The following is a 21,725-nucleotide window of genomic DNA, read 5'->3' on the forward strand; positions in this document are numbered from 1 at the left end:
GAGCTGAGGAGCACAAACCACTCAGGCAGCTCACAGGGAGAATGCCAGAGTGACAGATTAAGTACAAAACTAATCCACATGCTGTGTTTCTGCTGCACAGGTGTGTTCAGGGATTATCCTTCTGCCACACAAGTCACTTATGCCAATCTCAAAACAGCCTCTCTTTCCTTCTGCTTCTTGGTTTATATGAAGTAAATTTTCCATGGCTACTGTGCCAAAACCCTTCCAGGGAAATTATTTTGTAAAACTTCAAACATTATCATTATCTCTTGTACACAATAATTTATCAATCATTGTAGCATGCTACAAGGCTAGATCCTACTCTCAGCATCGCAGCAGATGCAAGTTACCCACATTCTTTGAAAGAATCTTAAATACCACTTCTTTGCTCTGCAAAGAACAATTTGGGGAAAAAAAAATTAAAGCTTCAAGATCACCTCTAAATTCTGCACATAAATATTATGCTATGCCAAGATGGAGACAAGTAGTAAAAAAGACACAGAACCCTGAGACATGTTTGAAGTCCTCAGATAAAAGTTAGCACATTCCCATTTAGAAGCAGAAGTAATTTGAAGAAGTTCTGCTTAATGGATGGTACAGCAAATATGGGTTCTGGTTTCCAACAAAAAGTGACATGCAATAAAATATTTAGGCAATCTCTTGAGAATATGTAGCATTTCATAAATTAAAGGGCTTTAGTCAGCTTTTCACATGACAGCAACCAACCCACAGTTCAGTCAGAGAAGTGTTTGTGTTTAATCCCAAGATGGATTGGAAGAACTTCTGGCATGAACTGACACCGATATAAACTGCTCAAGAGTTTTTACAGAGAATAAATGGAAGACAAAGCAAACTGTTTTAAATTGAAGCTACCATAATATTCAGCAAGCCAAAATTCTCTGTTCCGAAAGTCATGCGACTAAACACTAGGATGGAATTTTCAAATAGGTAAGTAAACTGCCTTTATAAATTCCACCACTATGTTTAAAAATCATTTAGTTTTCATTCCAATTGTGTTATGTGTTTGTAAAGCTTTGGGCAGAAAAGAGGTTGTACTGGTTGTTAAAGAAATGGGAGAGTAAGGGGACGTGAATCCCGCTGTGGTGGCATCGCAGAATGCCTGGGTGACCTCGGGCTAGTCAGTTGTGACCTCTGTAAAATGGAGATAATCACACTTATCTGATTCAAGGCGGTACCAGGAGACCTACTGTTTCCTAATTGTTTAGAGATGTACACGGGAAAGGCACAATATATAGTTACATGGGTTAGGTTTCTAGAAATATCTACTGGTGACACAATAGATTTTACCCATCTGTGTAAAAGTGTCAAGTACTGCTATTATTTTGACCTCATTGATAAAGAAAGGATGGGTGGTCTGGTAGATTGAAGCACATTTTGGCTGGAAGCTATTACCCTTTGAGACGACCTCTTGTTTCAAGTTTCACTGGTGTATCAGAAAAGTTACAGGCAGCAGCAGTAAGGGTTTCTGTAATTCATGCTACAAAAACACTCTAATCTGTTTTATCTCCTCTGACATCCTACTCCTCTATACTAGTCCTAATGATATTTTTCCTAATCAAGCATATGTTAATGGCAGGAAGCAGCGTCACTTCTTTCTGGTTCTACTTGACCTGTCTTTAGGTACTCACTGTATCTGTGAAGCTAAACCAAGCTCAACTGTCTCTCACTATTAGAGAGGTGTAGAAAAACTGACTGCAGTGCTAAGAAGGGCATAAAAAAGCATGGTAATTTAAGAGGATGACTGATTTTAAAACAAGATACCTAAATAGAGGTAAAATGTAGATCCTTCTGATAGTTTCATGTAGCCATTCAGTTTTAGGTAGAGAAGTTGTTTAAGGTGATTTGGGCAGGATTTATGTAAACTGAGTAGTAAGAAAAAGGGATGATTTACACTAAAACATATCACAAGCCACCATCAAGTAGCAGTAGTTTTACTGCTGAAATGTGACTCAGGAGAATTTTTAAAAAATCTCCACACTTGGCCAGGAAGGGTAAGGCAAAGTAGCAGTTTTAACCTGGAGTAATCCATGCTGATTTTTATTTCACCAGAATAATTTTACACCAGAAACATCCATAGAGAATGCAAATACTGGCACCTCTGTCTAAAGCACTCATTTAACACCAAGTGCCCTTGTTTTACTCAGTGTGTTTGCAAGGATGAACCACTCTGTCATTTGTATCAGTAATGCAACTCCCACCCACATGTGCTTCAACCCCAGACTTGACTAATGCATGAATCTTTATGCTGCGCTCCTTATGAAATGCTGTGTCCTATCACGTTGCCACGATACTGCCGCTAGATTTATGGCTCCAACTAAATCATCCGATCATACCACTTCTGTGCTGTGCTTCTTCCATTACCACCTAATGTATCAAAAGCATCGATTTTACACTTGCCAGCTTTCCTGCCGGAGCACTCCAAGGTCCTGCAGCACTTTATTACACCCCATGCCCACTCCCTGAGCTGTCATGCTAATGAGCCATGTGTCGCTACTTTAATTTTTCTGAAGCAGGTCACAAAGCTCAATTCTCCCCTCACGTGGGAGAACCTAGAGTCCAATTCCTGAGCCGTCATGGCTGGCTGATTTTGAATAGTGCATATGATGTACTGGCCTGGCCACCACAACACCCCTTCCCTCCCAAATGCTGAAAGAAATATAGCCACTTATGGTTTCAGAATGCTTTTTCCTATTTGCAGCATACTGTTCTTACCAAACAATTAATATCTTGAGGTGTCCAAAATGCTGAAATTATAACCTACTTAACCCCAATAATTCTGAGAGACCAATTTTTTATCTCTACAATAGGGGTCTTATTTAGACTAAAAGAAAATGAAAGACAGCATGATTAAGAGATTCAATTGTCAGGACACCTAGAAATACCCTGAAAACCTACAGAAATGTGGCACAATAGAAAAAGGCTCAGATCCCCCAGAAAGGACCAATATATTTTATGACCTACAAGTATGAATATCTTCTAACTCCAGGTATTTTATGATTTCTATCAATTTATTGCCTTGCCAGGACATCAGTTAGGAAAGGTAAGAAAAACAAGACGTTAGAGTAGCAGCTTTTACGTTACCCTTAAAGGCATCTCAAACACACTTGCTACATTTTGTAAGGTTAATTGCTGAGTAATGTAGATGTCCTAAGACATAAAAGAATAGGAACAACTAGGAGGAAATTAATGAGGGCCAGTACAGCCTTCTAATTTTGACCACTCCTACTAATAAGGCTACTTGGTGTTTGAGACCCTTGAGGAGCAAAAGGGGCAGATTTGGGTCTCAGTAGCTTTGCTTTAGAATTTTAAATGGCATGTCAGCTGGGGAGAAATGCATCAACCATCATTCTGCTGGCAATTGTTTTCCACATGCATTTGCGTTTTAGTGGTAGAAAGTAGTAGATTAAGATATGAGGTCTCTGCCATTTGGTAGAGATGTCCTGGCATCACTATCCCTGGAAGTGTTCAGAAGGTACTGCATGTGGTACCTGAGGACATGGTTTAATAGAGAACATGATGGTGCTGGGTTAATGGTTGGACTCAGCGACCTTAGAGTATTTTCGAGCCTTAATGATTCTCTCATACGAAGAGAAGTAACTATGAAGTAACATGGAGTAACACGGCCCATGTGTAACATGGGTCTTTCAGCCCTTCACTGTTGTCTTTAGTGAATGGCTGCACATTTTCATGGTACTTTGACATGTCTGTATTAGTTGACCTCCTGTAAACAGAAATACCATACACTACATCTGAGTTTTATCACCTTCTGTCATACAATACTACATTTTATCTTTACACTTTGTCAACTTTATATGGAAAAGGCCTTAACTACTAGGCCTCCATTAAAAAACCTAATTATTACACAGAAAGAGAAAAAACATCTACTAAATCTTTCCTGCTTAAAGTGAGGACAGACTGAGATGTGTTACAAAAAGGCTGACTAAACTTTGCAGCATCACCATCCCTTACCTCCAGAGACAGAGCACGTGTTAAAAGCCAGCAGTAAAGCTCTGAGACACTGTGGATTTATCAGCTGAACAGAGATGGAACACAACAATGAATATTTTTCATTATCAATCTGAAATTCAGAACATGAAAATCTCCAAAACTTCTCAGGAGCAAACAATAGTGATTATCCCCCATTTTATTTATGCAAGAGTCAAGCACCAGCATTTAGGTCACTTGGCCAAGGTCACCACTGTAACCAGCCCCCACGTTTTTTATTGGTGTTGACTCCCATTGCACTACTTACTACAAAATACAGACCCTGCAGATGTAGATTCTGAGCTAATGCCAATCATGCATTTAAAGCACTATGCCAGCTATTCCATCTCTCTTGGGGGCTTTCTTCTAAATTCATATGGCAGGACTCAGAAACAAACAAAACTTTTAACCCTTCAAATTCCGGTGTTTTCCAAACTGCCATCAAACTAAATTTTTATGTCGGGTGTGTACACTGGGGCTTGTGGACCTCAAAGCCTCAACCCAACTGACTCTTAAAGAACTGTGACAGTCTTTCATACAAAGCTCTTCATAGCAAAGGTTCCTTCTGTGCCATAACTGTCTGTCACATTAGCTTTACTACCAAGAATGGGCACTATGGGCTTGGTCCTGCTGTTAAGACACATGGTTAAGGACTGCTCTCCCTTGAAAAAATACCCTACTGCTTTGCACCCAGGTAGACTGGGAAGCAACTTCAAAGGATACAGCATCACTTATACAGACACAGCAAGAAGCTGCATGATCCTCTCATGTCATTTTCAAGTATAATTTTTCAGAAAAATCATGCTGGATCCACAAACACCACTTTTTCCTCTGAATTACTAACTCAAATATCTTTTAACCTGATCCCTTCTCTTTTATTCACAGCCTCAAAAGCTTCCACCCAAAATACCTAAACCTATCATTGCTTTAGATGAAGAATTTGTTGGGGTCACATGATGGTTTGAAAGCTGTGGTTGAGATTAATAGTGTGTTACAATAAACACAGTGAATAATGCAAAGCACAGAAACGATGGAGGAGGAAGTGGGAGGGGATACATCTTCTGAGGCTATGCAGTTATTGGATGTTTAGTTTGAAAGAACACACAGGTCAGAGTGAGACTTCTGGCATCTTCTCCCTTACAAATTAATCACCAGGTCATAGTGACCAGCAAATTTCATCTTATAAATAAAGTTCAAAGCCCCCAGGTCCTCATTTAAAAATGGAGACATATGGCTTGCAAACAGCTAATAGAACAAGCCTTCCCAAAGTTTGAGCTCATTCCCAACTGAGAGATCCATTTCACAGTAATAACACAACGCAGCCACGAATACATGAGCTTCAGACTTCCTTCCTGTATTTTATAATACTCTGCACTTCCACAGCAGCTTTTATCTGGTGAGTGGAAAAAGTTCTGATGAACATCAGTTATGACTTTTCAAAGTGTAGAAGGCACTGCAGGAACTGAGAACATATACAGACCCTCAGCCACACAGGCTTCAGCTCAGAGATACTTACCCAGAAACAAAAAGTTAAATGTTGTGCACAGAAAAATCTGAAAAGATTTAGAAAAAAGATTAGCTTACTCTCTGAAACCTGATGTCTGCAAGTTTGGAGCCACAGGTCCCTTCCTGTCTACTTGTTCACCATAGTGTAAACCATGTCTAGCTGCAGTAATATCATATAAATAAGAAAACAGTTCAGAAGGATACCGAATTCTAGGGTTTGCTATAGCTCTCATTTGCAACTGAGAAAACTGAGGTTTAAGTTTTGTATCTGAGAAGCCTGTGGCAAAAATCAGAAGACTGAATTCCTAGTACTCACTCCAGTCCCTGGACAACTCTCCCTTCAATGTTTTGTTCTGAAGTTGCCCTGAAAGCACTTTTCCACACAGAATCTACTGCTCTGGGGGCTTTGTTTCATGTTAGTCACAAATCTCTCAGTATAACCTGAGGTAGACCAAAACACTGGCAGTCCTGCAGTGAAAAAGCATCTAATGGGCCATAAATTATTGTTTCATTTCCTTTAATAGTGTAATGATTAATTCCTTCTTCAGAGCAAGATTTTGTTGTTCATTTGATAGTTACACTATAAAGAAAGAAACAGGGTTTTTTAACGTCAAAAAGGATCAAAGCCAGAACGCTGCTGTTTTTGTTTGTGCTCTTGTAGCTTGACTCTTCAAACAGTTTTTCCTCCCCAATTTTGTAAAAAGGTAAAAAAATCCATCTCAGATGAGACCTTGCACAGCTTGTCAAGTTTCAACCCACAGTGAATTTTTTTTTGCAGATATAAACCCCTGAAAGTAGGGGTTTCTAATGGAAATGCTGACATAACCTTAACTATACCAATGCCGCCGTAATCTCAGGTTACCAGGAATATTTCTGCTGCCAATTCCATTTAACAAGTCTGAATGCATATAATTTGTTCCAGTTGTCTTTCCTTGGAGTGGGGCTCCTTTGTGCACACTTTCCAATGTGGCTTGCATTAAAAGAAAGGAAAAAAACCTCCTACTCCTATGTAAATTCATATACACACTGATATGGCTTTATCACAGCTAAAAAGCTATAAATCTGCTTTAACTGATTCAGTGTGTTCCTTGGCCTGGAAAGGTGACTTGTTTCATTGCTGCCCTTCACTGAACGTGACAATCATAACTTTGCTTTATTCTTTCTGAGATATTTATTCCTTGCAAAAAAACCTCCCAAAAGCCCCTGAACTGCCTCTCTGTGTATTCATACTATCCCCTCCTGACCAAGGGTTCCTCTGTTTGAGCCAAAAGGATTTGAGCTGGGTCAGGATTTGCCCCTGGCTATGCTAGGAATCTAATCCAAATGCCTCCCACTGATACCAGTGATAAGAATCTAGTCCTATAGCAAATCATTTGCTTCTCACCTTTGGCTCATCCTGAAGCCAAACAATTGCCAGGTTAAACAAATATTCTCAGGATGCAAAGTGAATTCATGAAGCAAGAGCTTAAGCGACAGCAATGTAAGTGGGCACTTCTAGAGCCTCATGTCCTCTGAAAGATCTGCAGCTCACACATTGACATCTCTCTGATCTCTCCTCTTAGAAGGAAGAGTGAAACAGGAGGAACAAAAACTCAACAGGATGGCTCCACTGCTCAGTGAATAAGAACAGGAATAATTCATGATCTGATCCTCCTCACAGCTGCCAGCTAACAGCTTCTTACTTGATCTTCAGGGTCTAGGAGGCAATAGCTGATGCCTGGAAACTCAAAACCTCAACCTTGTCATCTTTACATCAGAGATAAATTCAGAGGAATGATGTGAGGACAAATTTTCAAACACATAAGTGAATTTTTGGAAGGTTTCAGTGAGTTTGCGTAGACATTAACTGTGAAAATCAAGCCAAAAATGGTCATCTGCACACTAACTCCTCAGGCTTCTGGGGACCCACAGTCAAGACACAGCTCTAGCCACAATGAGTGCATAAAGAGAAATCTTCCCAGGATGACTCAAACCTTGGCGGCTTGAAATGTCTCTATCTAAATTGAAAGCTTATGGTTAATAAGTTTCTTGTTTAGTTTTCTGCCTAAAATTAAAAGAGAGGAATTAAAGTTATAGTTTCTCAGGCTGAATTCCGAGCACGTTCTGAAATTAGAGGATAAATTAATTGAAAAATTATGTAAATCTGATTTTCAAAATGCTTTTTTCGAAGCACCTCATCTAATCATCACTACTGATTTAAAAAAAATATAATTTTACTAAAGAATATTCTTAAAAGTACTGCTAAACTAAACATCTTTTAAACCTTTCCATTCCTAAGAATGTTTTTACTAAATTTCTGTAGTGTTGGGGAGGAGAGGAGGGGGAGGAGGGTGATGAGTTAAAATAGTTTTAATAGGAAATGCAATAACGAATATTTAAAACTTTTTAAAAGACACTTGGAAATTGATTGGCTATATCTTCCAATTCCTGTTTCCCTTCTGTAATTATGAATTACCATTATGAGTAACACTGACTGCTAATGGACTCTGCAAATCTCTGATAAAGGATGCAGAGATTAATTTCTATTCTTACTTAACACACTTGCTTGAGTAGTAAAAAAGAAGCAATAGAAAGCACTGTGCAAGGACAAAACACAGCAAGAGAATAGATCCTCTGTTCACAAGATTTTTTGAAAAGAAAAATTAAAGCCTTCCATAAAAGAAAACTGAATTTAATTGGAATTTATTGTTAGTTTTTAGATGAGAAAAATATCAATTATTCAGATTACATTATCAAAGGCTCTTTTGCTCTCCTCAGTCAGATTCCTGAAAATTCTCCACTTCTAAGACGCCTCACATGATACTATTCCTTCTTCAAAATCCTTTAATATTCAGAGTCTTTTGGCCTCCCTGTCGCAGTTTGATCTCTCAGTACTTTCAGTCCTGGTGCTGTAAACACCTAATCCTGTGCTTGAGCAGGACTCCTACAGGACAGCTGCTGTGTCTGAATTTGGACCCAAAGGTCAGAGGAGCGCTGGCTGATGCAGAGCAGGCTGGTGCTGCATTCAGCCTGTCAGTGGTCACACCGGGTTGCTGAACGAGTCTGAGAACAGCCGTCGCTGTGCGGCAGACTCTGCAGCACCAACCACACCACGGATACAGAGAAATAAACACTGAGCACTCACAGACAGATTAAAAACTTTCAGCAGAAAGTGCCCTTTGTTTCAAGAAGATGAACTTCCCCCTAGATCCTGAGGAAATCCAGCCATAGCGGCAGCAGTGGCACATGATCTGGTCAGTTACTGTAAATTTTGAGAAATGCACCATTTATACAAAAGTGACTATTTGACAAAAAAAGATAAGGCTATAGGAGTCCCCAGCAGCCTTTTTATGAAGGATTTATCTTCTCAAATCTGGGCCAAACCATTGAATAAATAGTGGGAAATTCTTACTGAAGGATAGGAAAGGGAGGTAAATTACGAACAGTGATTGTATTTAACTGCTCAAGGCTGCTTTTTAAAACTTAAAAAAACCCCCAAACTTTAAAGAAAATAGGTTACAAATCAGGAGGCCCAGATTTAGCCAGAAATGAAAATTAAAATCTTTGGGCGATTTACTGCTTCAAATTGTCCAGCACTCCAAACAAGAAAAAGTGGCAAAAGCAATACAAGAACCTTCATTAACTACGTGACCATGGATTTTGTTGGTCAAGAAGCTCATTCATGCAGATCCAACTGCGCAGAAGAAGCATGGTGTGGCTGCTGGGAGCAATCTGATCCTGATGTGGTCTATTTTCCACCAAAATCATGGATCATAGAGAAATTGCACACTTCTCCCAGGATCTAACCTTAGAATATTTATATATGCACTCAGCGTGGATTTCCTTCCTTGTCCACTGCCAATGTAACCTGTGCCGAGGAAAGGGCTGCACCATTCATGCTTTATTCAACTTTTAACCCTCCTCTTGGAATTCAAAGTGTAGTAATACTGAGAATCATGCCTGCCTTTCCCCTCTCCCTCTCTCTCCAGCAACAATGCCACTTTGGGTGACTGGCCTCATGATCTTTAACTGCTGCTTCATCTGTGAAAACTGCTCTTAGTGATAGAAAACGTGCAAAGCTGGTTAAGCAGTGGTGAGCCACAAGTATGTGTAACAGGGATGTAGTTGAGGGAGAAACCAAAGAAACTGGGGTACATAAATGCAGAGGTGGGTGATAAGATTCCAAACTGTGTTAGATTCTTCCCAGAGAGACTTTAGTAGATGTTGCCTTCAGTGTCACCAAAGTAATTTCTTGGACCAGAGAGTCAATTTTAAAAATTGACTGGTATTTAAAAATTTACTGGTATTGCTTTACTGCTGTTAGAATTAATTAAATTCCATGATCTGGTCTCAAATATTGTGTTAGTATTTGAGAACACTAAAATGCCCCAAAACAGAGGTGACTTGGGATTTTGTGGCTTCAATGCGCAGAGGCTGTTTCAAGTGACTACATCCAGCCTTCCTGTCTGCCTGATACAATTAGCTTAAGAGAAACACAGTGGACCCCACCAAATGACAAAAGCATACTTCTCATGGAACACCTGCTCTCTGATGGAGGAGCTGGAAGAAGTCACACATTTCAGCAGTGACTATGAGGCAACACAACCAGTGTTGGAAATTGGATGCCAGCTTTCCACAGATTTCATATATCTTTCCACATCCGTTCTTTGTCACTCTGTACAATGGCCATTTCCCTACCTCAGAGATGTACCTGCTAATGTCCCCAGTGCCACAGCTGTGGATGCTGAAGGGACATGGGCAGCAATGGTCAGGCTGATGTGCTCCTCCTGATCACCATTCCCTACAGATGCTTCATTTTTTTAAATTTTTCATGTCATTTAGGAAGAAAGGTGCCACTAATGAGCTAAGCACCCACATCCACAGCTCTCTCCTTGGCTAGTGCTCAACCTTTCTTAGCTGGCCAAGATCCTCCCTACAGCCCCACTTGTTCATGCTTCTTCTCCCATACTCTTGTCAGGGACTGCATGCTCTGATCCAGCACAGCAGTTGTTAAGTTTCTCAGTACAACCGGATTAAAGATTGGATGCCTTCAGACAGTTCTGGCTTTTCCCGAGTCCTATACATATATACCTACACACCATATAATTAGGAAACCTGAAAAACTAATTAGTGTTTCTTAATGTCCACCATGATACCATAAGTCAGCCAACTTTTCAAATAGTGCTGAAATCCTAAAATCAGGAAATTTTAAGGTTTCTGAATGGAAACATCCTGAGATGTTTCATAGAGACAGGGCTGTTTAGTCTGCAGAAGGGAAGGCGTGTGACCTTTTGATGCTAAAATGGGGATTATAAGGTAGATGGAGAGAGACTTTTTACAAGTGCTTGTACTCACAGGACAAGGGAAAAAGACTTTTAACTGAAAGAGGATAGATTTAAATTTCATATAAGGAAGGAATTATTTATTATGACAGTGATAAAGCACTGAAACAGGTTACCTGGAGAAGCTGTGGCTGCCCCATCCCTGGAAGTGTTCAAGACCAGGCAGCATGGGGCTCTGAGCAACCTGGTCTAGTGGAAGGGGTCCCTGCCCATAGCAGGGGTTTGGGACAAGGTGATGATTAAAGGCCCTTCCAATCCAAAGCATTCTAGGATTCTATGAAATAGAGACATTCACACCTTAGTTACTTTGGGTAATTTCAGGTAAAGTAAAAAGCCTTCTGGACTTGACATATATAAAAAGAAAAAATGAAAAGGTCCAAGTCTGAAAACTCTGTTTTTCCTTAAAATCATGTGCCTGTTGATATTGTTGGTACAATAAAACTTTGGCCTTTCAATGTTCTAAATTACTTAGAAATAAAGAAAATCAAACCCTGGTTTGTAACGCATCTATCACAAAACTTAAAGCCCAAAAAGATGCCCATGTATTTACATACATATTAGCTGGTTCTAGCCTGCATTTGAAAGTTTAGGTGGACATTTTTCTGGACATGTAAAAATAATATCACGGACAATATTACCTTTCTGGAATGAAAGGAATAGTGATAAAGAATAGCCTACTGTATATTAAAAAAGTAGCACGTTTCTTAAGTTCCATATGCATTATACTTGCAATTTACATGGGGATTTGCAACAGTGGTGCTGCTCCCTGGGTGTTACTTACTTTGGATGGACTTCTCTAAGGCTAAGTTTACACAGCTGTGGTTGGAAAACCTAGCCACGATCAATTAAAAAGTGCAACACAAATCCTTTGAACAGCATTCTCAGGCTGTCCTGCTGTTGAGACAGCTACTATTCTCTGAGAACGAGTGCTCTAACTGTATTAAACTTAGTCCTAACCAAAATAAGCTTTTACTAATTTTCACCATTTAAGGAACATAAAGACCTGCCTTTGTCATTTAAAATTTAAGCTGACTAAGCCTCATAGAAACAGAACATTAAAGAACTAAAGCAATTAAATCCATTTACAGAGGTCAGAAGAGTCTCTGGGTTTTAGGCATGATGGGCTTGTATGGTCTGTGGTTGTCATTCACGTGAACTTTTAGATTATGGGTTGATAGGTGGCAAAGTAAGTCACCTTTGTTTTCCTCTTGATAGCAGAGTGACGCTGAGCTGATCCTAGCAGGTCACCAATGTCCTGCCATTACCTGCTCTTCTGATTACTGAGCAACTAGAGTAAGCAGGCAAATGAGCCCCCAGATGCCTTGTCTTTGTGTGGGACATATTTATTACCAACCTACTGAATCCTGCACACAAAGAAGGCCTCAGGGAATGTAGTATGTCTACAAGCTGATGCAAAAAGCACTGAGGAAAAAAAAATAAAAAGAGGATAAATAAGCAAGCTGCTGAAAAGCCTGAAGTCTAACTAACTCACCAACACATCGATAATACAATAATGTGGTCAACCCACTGTGGACTTTGAACAAGGCTTTTTTTTTTTTGTTTTGTTTCCAGCTAATTAGTAAAAGAAGAGATTAAGGTTTTTAATCTTTCTTGCTCTTTCTTCCCTCTTTTTACCTGGAGGGTGTGCATGTATGAGTACATATGTATTTCTAAATGAGCAAAGAGAAAGTACATACATATACATTATGATGTGGAAAACATGAGGTAGAGTGTGAGTTAAGTTTTATTTCCAACAAGAGGGTAATTGACATTATTTCAGATTTCCATGTTTGGTGACTGCAAACAGTCAGATGTGTATGTGTTATAGGGTGGGAGGGGAAGGGGGAAGCTGAACAGAGGATATGAATTTTAATCAGTTTCCTCAATGAATACAACACTGTATTTCCCCCTACTCTCCTTAGGATGACAATTCAGAGGAGATAACCTTCTCCTTTGAAAAACCTTGAAAGGAAAGTTTGTTTTTACCATAACAAATGCAACAAAAGAAGAGGGAAGCTGGGAAAGGGAGAGGGCGGACAAATTAAATGTCAAACTTTCTCTCCTTACTTGAAGATAACAGCCTACTAGGAAACCTTCTTAGAAGCTTAACATAAACGCAGTTAAGCTGTTGCCAGCTGCAGTAAACCTCTCTCTCACCTTTCTTTCTCTCTTTCAAGATATCTTTGAATGTCTCCTCCTTCATCATAAATCAGACCTGTGAGCAATTATCGCTCAAACCGGATGGCAGCGGCCTGAGTGGCCACTGCTATTCCACTGCTGTAATCTGCACTTCGTCAGGTTACACTACCCTTGATGAAATTTCACATTTCTTTGCCAATGAGCGTTACCTCTCCATTTATGACTCACTGTCTTTGCAACAGAGAACTGTGAATTTCGTTCCTCTCCTTGTAATTTGCTTAAGCATCATGGACCATCCGGCCGTGCTGAGCACCCTCAGCAACCCATCGGGCAGTCCCAGAGCATCCCAATAGGATGTAGTTCTGCTGCTGTTCCTCAAATACTTCTCTTGAGGGCACATCTCAGCGCCTCGGAGGGAGACTGGACACAGACACCCTCCTCTTGGATGGTGCTGATGCCACTGTCAACTATCACAGGAACTCTTGGTATTCATCATCCGCTTTCCTATCTATGCTGCCTTAGGGTGACAGGCTCCTCTCAAGTTCCGGCCCCGCCAGCCCCCAGGCTGCACCTTGCCGCCCCCACAGAGACGGGGAAAGCTCTTTGGCCAATCCTGCAGCCAGGAATTAATAAAATAAAAAAGCCAAACCACCCCAAAATTTCAGCCCCGCAAAAGGGAGCGGGCTCCAGCCTTCAGTCACGCCAAGTCTGTGAGCGCTGCCCGGGTACCAAACGGGGTTGTGCGTCCCGCACCGCCGCCACCGCGCAGCGCGCACGGCACCCAGCACGGACCTGCTCAAAGCTGCCAACCCTTGCCAGGCAACTTTTAACTTTTTTAATAAAAACCCCCAAACCAACCCAAAGGGCACACCCGCTCTCCCAACCATCCTACATCCCCGCGCATGGCTGTCAAGACGGGCATGAAAAAGTAGGCACACAGAGAGAGAGAGAAAGAGAGAGCGAGAAAGTCACTCACCGTTGGCGGCGGCACAGAGGTTTCCAGAGCCACTTTGAACTAAGAATGACTGAGGGACAAACTCTTCCTCAGAGTCCGAGCCCGCGGCCGCCCGGGCCGCGCCGTCGCCCAGCGACCGCCCCGGGCCCTCATTGGCCGGCGGCGAGGGGAGAGGGGAGGGGGACTGCGAGCGGGGGGTGGAGGAGGCGGACGAACAGGGCAGGGGGGGACCTGCGGGCCACAGACACACACACACAGAGAAGGGAGGGGGGAAAAAACACAGAAAGAAATAAAATCAACAAAAAAACCACGGCAAAACACGGACAGAGAGACAATAAAAGTCGAGCCGGGGCACGAGGGAAGGCCGCCCCCCCACCCCGCCGCCTGCCCCAGCGGGGCAGCCCTGCCTGAGGGGCGGCCGACTGCACGTATCTGACCCCATTACCTGCTGCCCCTCGGGCTGTTACTGTCCTTTAAAACTCTTATCCTCCTAATATCCATCCTTTAAAATTGGCATCCGTCAGGTTTTTTGTTGGGCTTTTTTGGTTTGGTTTTTTAAAGATTCTGACTGGCGAGAGCCCCTGATCCGAGATGCGCTTTGTTCCCACGACGTGGGCGCTCACTACCGCGCTCCGTCTTACTAACCGGAAAGCTTTGCCCGACGTATTGTGAGGCGAATTATTTCAGATTTCATGTGAAAAGTGTAAAGTCCTTTTGGGGATTGGTTTAACAATTCCCTTCCCTCTAGTTTATAAAGCAAAGGGCTCAAGACCTCCACCATGCAGGCAAGAGGAGGAGGAAAGGTGTGGACACCGCTGTGTGGGGTAGAAGCGGCTCAGCAAACCACCACACTGATAACAGAGCAGAAGCACAGCTCAGACCAGCGTCATTTCGTTGATTAAATGACGAAAAACACAACAAATAAGGTTCTAAGATTATATTTTACAGAGAGCTGTGGAAGAGCTTCTACTGACTGCAAGAAAATTGTATCAGGTACATGTAGGTTAAGTAGATCCAATTGGAAAAGCTTACTATAAGCAATTAATGGTTGTCAGGGTCTTATTCGAATCATATTTTTAAACAAAATTGGGAAGTCAGAAGTGCCAGACTGGCAAAAAACTATCAGGCAGATGTGGAGGTCAGATATGTGCAGTACATCAATAAAAACAGGGGGAATATGAACACAGACATATAATACAGGACAATGCATTTAAACATGAGCTTTTCCCCTTGCTACATTTGATCTGAAAGTCATAATGATTAATCTCTCACATTTTCCCAAATACTGAAATTTTATCATGCAAAAATCCATCAAAATAGAAGAACACTCATCACAAGAAAATCAGCAAACTTAAAAAAATCATCTGTTTCTATAAATATACATTTTGAACATAGCATAGCTCACAACATAGCTGTACAATATTTCTTACTAAACACAACTTGGACATTTAAAAACGGACACAAACCCAAAACAATAAAGTGGGTTTAACATTAAAATCCTCCAAAGCTAGTTCTGCATTTATATTTCCTTCCACCTTGGTCATTAGTTTTTCTCATCATAAGCCCTTGGATGTCACCTCCTTGGCATATGCCAGTCTTATAAATTGCCAATTATAATCAGAGAAGAAATTGCGGCATCAGAGGCAAACCCTGAGGTCCAAGGAGAATAGCAGACTGTACCTGTGCTTAGAGACACTTGTCACCCGAAAGAGGAAAGCCAGTCAGTGTTGGTTAAGAGCCTACACTCCCTTGTGTGACCAGCAGCCTGTGCAGCATGCAGACCAAGAGCCAAAATTGAGCCCTGTGTGTTTTGTTATGATCAGCAGTGGAGTTGTCTGGATCGCCTTCTTTCTGACAGCACTCCAGACAGAGAAGTTCCTCCTTCAGGAATGCAGCTTTTAAGGAATCTGCAGCCCACTTCACACTCCCTGACCCTTTTTATGGTGCCAAGGCTGTAACCTTCCCATTGTGCTAACTACTGGTAGGAGCTGGAGACAGACAGGAAGAAAAGGGAGCACATGCAAGTGGATGAGCACAGCTTTCCTTGTCACAGTCCCTGACATAAAACCTGAGATTCAGCTCTTATTCTGAAATGCTTTTGAAGAAGCAAAGTATACTCTGCGTCATCCTCTTTGTGGCAACAGAGATTTGATGAGCCCTGACATGTAACAAAGTTTAAATCAGGACTTTGATTTGCTATGCTTTCATTACAAAATAGGGTGACATGTATTTCTAATCCTTCAAAGTAGTCAGAGGCTGAATTTTAGTGTGATGGTGACTGAAATGGAAAAGAAGTGTAAAATCAATGTCTTCCTATAGACCCATACAGTTTTTCAGTGTACTTTGTAAGGAGAGGACACATTTTTCCAGCCATTGAGAAAGACAATCTAGATTAAAAATTTATTGCAAGCCTATGATTCATTTACACAAATACCAGTGAAATGCATAAAAGGGAGTTAATGGTGTGGCTACCCAGTCAAAAAAAAAAAAAAAAAAAAAAAGTGGACAATTACAGTAGAGGCCCAAAGCCCTCCCTGTGTTTTGTTTAGACAGTACACTTGGCATAACGGTACATGAATTCTGTAGTCTGGACATAAAGAGCAGGAGCAGAATGAGCTGGATTTGGAATTGTAACCCTAAAAGCAAAATGTCAGTGCTTTTGTCACTTCACATCACAAACTTTCTGCCATTTCCACATGGTTGCAAGTTGTTGGGAGTTTCTTTTGGAAAGAGCTTTCACCATCTCTCAGTACTGCAGTTTTGGCAAGAATAAAATAAAAAATATAAATAAAAACAAAACCAAAACTTTTTTAATGGCAGCTTTAGGTTTTAATCAACTACATCATTGCAGATTGCACATGAGAAGATCCCATGGGCTTTCACAGTCATTACATGCACTTGCAGCAGTGTGTTAGCTGACCTTTACAAGGGCAGATTCCCTAGGAATTGTGCATACTAACCACTCGGGGCTGTGCTGCTATGAAGGGCACCGGCACACACCACCATGCTCTATGAAAAATTGCCTTTTGGGCATGAATGACAGGGTGGATTCAATGGGAGATTTTGCCAGCTGCTGGATGGAATGACAGGGTGGATTCAATGGGAGATTTTGCCAGCTGCTGGATGGAAGGTGTGCACTGGGCAGCTCTGCTGACAACAACCAGTTATAAAATGCCCGGGAAGCAACACGATACCTTCCTACAGTCAACAAGGCTGTAAGGCAAGCATGTGTTAAGTTGTGGATCCTTTAAGAGAACTGCCTTGTTTTTTTCCTGCTTGGACAGAAAACCAAGAATTAAATCTGACCTTTTCACAGAAATTAAACCAAGAGAGAGACGAAAGCTACAAGTTTGTTTCCTTCTCAGACAAGTCTCTCACTGAATTTACTGCAACTGCAAGTCCAAGTAAAACAAGCCCATAAAGTTTCATTCCAGCTGCCAGAGCAAAATTTCTAATTGATTAGAGCAAAATGAATTTGCAGCAATACTGGGTTGCCATGGAACCTGAGCAAGTAGGAAAAGTTACTTTGCAGAATGTGCTGTTTCTCTTTCAAAAATACAAAACAGAAGGACTAGATAACACATTCATTATGTACAGTCTTGCAATTTGGAACTTAACTCAAAGAAAAACAAAACGAATTCCAAGTATGGGCCCCTTGGCATCAATTTGTAACAATCTTATATATCCACTTGCAGTGAACAGTCAAAATTATGTTCTTTGGACTTGAGGCACGAATAATAGTGGTTGAATGTCTCTGGATGAATGATGTGATACTAGCACATATTCAGAGGAAAAGAGAACAGAACCGTGTATTTTATCTATGTGCCAGTATTTCAGTTAAAATTAAAAAAAAAAAATCAGGGGAAGATATGTTGCAGTGTCTGGTAGATTTATGAAAGTACTTAGGAAACACAAACTTTGGAAATAGGTTAGTACAAAGAATTCTGTTTCTCAACTTAGCCGAGGAACTCTGCAATATTCAGGCAACTGCTTTACATTTAGGGAAGAGACAAGCAGAGCAGATCCTAAATAGTTAGGGGAAAGTAAAACAAACAATAAACACGCCTTCATTTTATGCTGCACATTTGGCTGTAATATTTAAGAATTACTTTATCTCTCACAGGATTTGGCATTTCGAGATCAAGAGCTGATTTAAAACGGGTGTATTCATGCTAGTGTGAAGAGAAGGGCTGCCAGAAATACAGAACATTCACAGAAATACTTCTAAAGAAGGTCAGTAAATTGTTTCATGGACTATATTCAGTGGATATACTCATATGTTTGTAATTTGTCCCAAAAGAGGTAAAAAAGAGTGTATATATACAACGGCTGACTTCTCACAGAGATGAAATGACAAGGCAACAGGATTTAGTAGTGTTCTATATACCCAGAATGGTATTATCTGTGATCAATAAAGAAGTAGTATCAGCTTTTTCACCTGGTAACTTCTTCATTCAAGAACCTTTAAGGGCTTTACAAGCATTGGGTATGTAAACTTTGAAATACTGTTATCAGATCTGTAATCAGATTGGCTGATACAATGGTCAGAGGGCTGGAACCCTTGTGCTGTGAAGACAAGTTAAGAGAGTTTGAGTTGTTAAGCAGGGAGAAAAGAAGACTCGGTGGAGATCTTCCAGCAGCCTTACAGTACTTAAAGGAAACTTGTAAAAAAGAGGAAGTGCAACTTTTTACACAGGCAGATAATGACAGGACAAGAAGGAAGGGTCTTAAACTAAAAGATAGGAGATTTTTATTAGATACTGGGAAGAAACTTTTCTCTGTGAGGGTGGTGAGGCACTAGCACAGGTAGCCCAGAGAAGCTGGGGATGCTCCATCCCCAGAAGTGTTCAAAGCCAGGCTGGACAGAATTTTGGGCAACCTCTTCTAGTGGAAGGTGTCCCTGCCCCGGACAGGGGTGTGGAACTAGATGATCTCTAAGGTCCCTTATAGCCCAAATCATTCTGAAGACCAGACTTACATTTCTGACAGATAAGTAAACTGAGGCACAGAGATGTGCAATAATTTGATTCAAAATTCTGTCATTTCCTGTACCTGCACGTTGTATCTCTAGCCACTGAAACAGTCTAAAAGGCTGTTGTCACACTCCAAATATTTTTAATTAGCTGGATTCCCTCATAAAGAAACAAGAGGTGTGGGCAGAGGTCCTGTGATTGCGATTACTTCAGTACAACAACTGCAGTAGTTCTCACATAGGAACGTTGGCATTAAGTCCTATCTCTGACATTTCCTTTGTACCACCTTAAAACAGGAAAGTCTCTAACCAAGGTTAGAACTGGTGCACCAATGATGTTAAGGACCGCTACAAACAAAAGACATCACAGTACAGCTCTGGCCTTTAAAACGAGGCTTTGCTTTGTGGGTTCACAGGAAGGCTGTGTAAATGATAGCAGAATGTATTCTGTAGTGTGCTGGCTGAGTTTATTATCCTGTCAAAAGAAAGACAGTGTAAACAGATGAACTTCTTTTAACTTTTTTTTATGTCTTCCCCTTACTTTACACAGGAGTTTTGAGTGATCTGTACTGACATTGATGTGAAATGTTATTGATCAATATTAATTTGTAGCTAGTCTTGTGCTGGAGGAAACCATGACCCACCTAAATAACCCTTAGGTACCTCTGTATGATAAAGGAAATAAATTAATAATTAAGTCTAACACTCAGTCAGTTTCATCTCAGAGTGTATCTGATTGATTAAAACCCCACAAGCATGAAACAGTCCTGCAGAGCTGAGATCCTGTGTGAGAGCTATCCTTGCAAAGTAGCAAACAGGGTGGGCACCAGGACATCCCTGATTGCTGACAGATGGTACAAAGTGGAAAGGACAGCACCCTGCCTGCACAGCAGTTCTTGGTTCCCTGCAGAATATAAAAGGCAGTGATTTGCTCCACTGCTATTTCATAGCATCAGAGATCCCACTGGACTTAGGAGAGTGGGAGAATATCTGCCTTTTTGCTTTTCAAGGTGAAGGGGAATGTATATGAAGATGAGCCCAGCTTATCACATATTAGAAGACTGGTTTAGCATCCAGAAGCCTCACTCCTTCAGAGATGGAGAAAAAAGGAATTTTCCTAAGGGAAGAACAGCATTCATGTCTCTCTCATGGCAGTGTATCAAGCCTTTCCAGTGAACAGCATAATACACCTCTGGAGAAAGGGCGAGCTGAACTAGCTGTCTGGTAAAATGTGTCAGTGAATCATAGGAGTAAGGAATTGTTGCACAGATTTATTAATACTCTTTAACAATAGGTGGTCACAACATTCTTAGTTCAACAGGCAATATATATTGTGTTTAGAATTGATTAAAAAAGCAGTCTTGGAAAACTACTTTTAGTTATTTATATTTCCTGAATTTCCACCTGCACTTATGTTTATTTCAGTTAATTTAATTTCATGTATTTGATTTATAGCTTTAAAGCCAGAGGGGAAAATGAATGAAACAAAGGGGACAAATGAATATCATCTTAACAAGAAAAACCTGGGCAGTTGCCATGTCACTAAAATTAAGAAATGAGTAGTTGTGCCTAGAAAATGAAAAATAATCACATGCCCTGTATGAAGACTGGCATACTGGGGGGAAAAGGGCCATGTGAGGTTAAGAAAGAATGAATAAATTCACCTGGGCTGAAGTGGATCATAAAGAACACATGTTACATGGACTTCACTTGCCTTGTAGATGATTTGTGTTACTCTTCCAAACTGTGTTTTTCCCCTCCACTATGCTGTGAAGATAGGCAATGATTTTATTTAGCCATTTACTAGCATAGTGCATTTTCTATTGAGGAAGTAAAAAAGTCACTGTCAGCAGGGCTTGGAAACATTCTTGTTTGTACAGAACAGACCTTGGTTAGACTCTCCTCTGGATGGAAAACCTAGATTGGCAGCAGCTGTTTGAGGAATGAAATACTGGCATATATAAAAGCATCACAGCTGAATGCCTGTTACCTGCCTCTGTCCCAGCACAGATCTGGAGCGAGCGTTTGGATCCTATGCAATTATCCCAAAGGAAGCAGAAGGTAGAAAGGGACAAGAAACAAGGCAGACCTCAGATCTCCTTTCCCCCAGTAGAGGTTACTAACTTGACCCAAAACAGCAGAAAGCAATTATTGATTGAGCAAGATGGAGAGTAGCGGGAGAAAATTGTTCCCTTCCGAAGAGCAGTTCCTCCATGGCTTGGGGTGCTCTGGAGCAGCACAGCCACACTTACAATTTTTTGCCAACAGAAGAAAATATGGCAGATTTTCAGAAAATTACACGGGCAATTGCCTGAGCCGGATACTCCACTTGCTCATTTGTAGGCACAACAGTAGAAACAGATTGTGTAAGTTAGCTACATGATTTTCTACAAGACACATCACCAAGGCTCAAATCGTGCTGCTATTTAAAAGCACAAACAGGTAACCTGATTTCCAAATATGTCGGAGATTTCTTCTATCTTTTTCAAAATCAAAGAAGTAAGGATCAAGAAAGAAAGACTTTCTTCTGATAGAGACAGTATAAACAATCCTAATCACTGCAGAATATTTATATCATGCCTTGTAAAATATTTATGCAAGTAATTCACATCATCTAAAGTTTTAAGGAAAATGCAACCCCCTATTTATGGCTCAGCATTACAAATGCTTCTGCAGCTTTACTCAAACCCAACTTGTAAAAGAATAATGTAATCAGTAGGCAGTCTGATGAGCTGCTCGTGAAGTGGCCTCTCTCAGTCTGACACTAATGCTCTATCTGATCCAAACACCCAATATAAAGTATGAAGTTCTCTGCAAGTGATTACAT

General features: G+C 40.8%; 1 protein-coding gene across 3 annotated transcripts in view; it reads right to left on the minus strand.

Moving 5' to 3' along the window:
- The window catches only part of TENM4 (teneurin transmembrane protein 4), a 600,039-nt gene that overhangs the window by 247,826 nt on the left and 330,488 nt on the right, over nucleotides 1-21,725 (minus strand). Inside the window, exon 1 of one of the 3 annotated variants that reach the window (XM_059838451.1) lies at nucleotides 13,948-14,095. The exons of the other annotated variants lie outside the window; for them this stretch is intronic. The gene's annotated coding sequence lies outside the window, so the exon portion shown is untranslated. Of the gene's footprint in view, nucleotides 1-13,947; nucleotides 14,096-21,725 lie in introns of those variants that run through there. 3 annotated transcript variants of the gene reach the window in all.

The sequence above is a fragment of the Haemorhous mexicanus genome, chromosome 2, assembly GCF_027477595.1.
Source record: "Haemorhous mexicanus isolate bHaeMex1 chromosome 2, bHaeMex1.pri, whole genome shotgun sequence".
Taxonomy (NCBI): domain Eukaryota; kingdom Metazoa; phylum Chordata; class Aves; order Passeriformes; family Fringillidae; genus Haemorhous; species Haemorhous mexicanus.